The sequence below is a fragment of the Mesoplodon bidens genome (assembly GCF_964165515.1).
Source record: "Mesoplodon bidens genome assembly, chromosome: 10".
Classification (NCBI taxonomy): domain Eukaryota; kingdom Metazoa; phylum Chordata; class Mammalia; order Artiodactyla; family Ziphiidae; genus Mesoplodon; species Mesoplodon bidens.
In genome coordinates this window covers 54,380,886-54,382,914 of record NC_138172.1, presented here as the reverse complement: position 1 = coordinate 54,382,914, position 2,029 = coordinate 54,380,886, and the positions used below count along the sequence as shown (strand labels likewise).

General features: G+C 47.2%; 1 pseudogene across 1 annotated transcript; it reads right to left on the bottom strand.

Annotated features, from left to right (window-relative positions):
- Positions 1-250: 250 nt before the first annotated feature.
- On the bottom strand, positions 251-1,609 carry LOC308624275 (tyrosine--tRNA ligase, mitochondrial-like; annotated as a pseudogene). Its single transcript has one exon. The product of its transcript is annotated as a tyrosine--tRNA ligase, mitochondrial-like (transcript).
- Between the last annotated feature and the right edge of the window lie 420 nt (positions 1,610-2,029).

Here is a 2,029-nt window from a genome sequence, read left to right as displayed (position 1 = left end):
TACTTATTAAAAGAGATTAATCCTGGAAATCATGCTTTTCTATGGTAGTCCTTAATGTTTATGGATCAGGAAATAAAATAGCCCACTACTCCACAAACATAACCAACCTATATAAATAATGAAATTACTCACCCTGTGAGGCCAGGAGTATACTCCATTCTCTGTTTTGGATTTGCAAAAGCGAAGGTATAAGTTCGTATGTCTTGGGAATGAATGATGAATAAGTTTGAACCATCAGAAGGGTTTTTCATCATAGCTGAAGCCATTTTATCACGTAGAAATTCCTTTTTCCTATTTTACATAACGAAAGGCCATTCTTAAGAATATGTGGTCCGACAACTAACATACTCTCAGGATTTGTTACTTGTCTGTGATTTATACTGACTCTGCCTTCTGTGATCATCTGATACCCTCAGGGACCATCTGGAATGGCATTTACTTTGCAGCAAATCTAGGACGCTTGTTCCAGTGTCAAGAACTAATTCAGAAATGAAGCTTCTTTCAACAACTCTTATAACCCTTGATCGCACATGACCTCCAGTGCATCTATGCTGCTAAAGGGCTTGTGTGAACCTTTTAGCAGAGTCCGGCCCTTCTGTTCCTCAACATGCTTTGTGACTTATGCAGCAAGTCGTTTCTGAGGACCCCGCTTTTCTGGCTCTTTGACACGTAGCTACATTATGTGGTCAATCTCTGAAAGTGGCAGAAAAGTGAAGAGCTTCAGGGACCTTTCTACCCAATTATCTTGCTGCCCAACAAAAAATCGATACCATAAGCCAAACAGCATTGCCAGCAGACTATCCCAGTTTTGCTCCAGCTGTAATTACAGGAACAGAGATTCCAAATATAATACATCTTCTCCAGTCAACTTGTGGATGAACTCAGATTCGGACATGATATTGCCTAGTTGATCAGATCCACCCAGCTGGACCCTGCATCCATAACGATGGAACATGTAGTAGAAATCAGAGGCCTGGAGCACCTGGTATTACAACTCGGCCAAACTCCTGCCTTGGAGGCTCTTGAGGTTCAGCTGCGTGCCTATGCGGAAGTGGCCGACCACTGCCGCTAGGAAGTCCACCAGGTGCTGCTTCCAGTACCAGGCGGGGTTGCGCAGCACCATGAAGCTGCCCCAGGTCTGCCCATTAGTGAACAGCCGCTGCTGATGAGCTTCGAGCCCTTGGAGCAGGCGCGCGCGCCTCTTCACACAGGCTCCGCGTCCAGCGCCTAGTGCTCTGCGGTGACGCAGCTTTAGTCTCGCAGGGGCGCCATGGCTCCTCCCACCAGCGTGGTCACGTGGTGGCGCGCTCGCTGGAAGTGAGGCCCCAAAGCGCCCGCAGGTGGCCCACAGGAAGCCAGTCCGCCGTGCGGTCGAAGCGGCGGTGGAGGGCGTGGGGAAAACTGTTTGCCAGGCCGCGGTGAAAGAGCTGGGGGAGCTCTGTCTTCGTTCCTCTCTCTGGGGAGAATTCCTTGAACAGACCCCGAGCCTTCTGCACCTCCAGCAACCCCTGGGCGCCCAAGTGGGCTTTACACAGCCCCGGAGCAAGACTCCTGACCGGCCTGGGCTCCCAAACCACCGGCCCCAGGAAATACACCGCAACAGGGGCATCGCCACCCTGGCAGCAGCAGGAAGGAAATGCTGCCTCATGTGGGTTTATATTTTTGTTGTTTGTTTGTTAATTTTTATCTTATATTGGAGTATAGTTGATTTACAACGTTGTGTTAGTTTCAGGAGTACAGCAGAGTGATTCAGTTATGCATATATATTTCTGTTCTTTTTCAAATTTTTTTCCCATTTAGGTTATTACAAGATATTGAGTATAGTTTCCAGTGCCATACAGTAGGTCCTTGTTGATTATTTTATGTACCGTAGTGTGTATATGTTAATCCCAAACTGCTGATTTATCCCTCCCCCCAGCATCATGTGGTTTTGATGAGAAATAAGATCATATGTGTAGAGACTCTTTGCAAATTGGCAAATGCTACCCCAATTTTATTTTGAGGTCCGACTAAAGATTGTACACTTCGC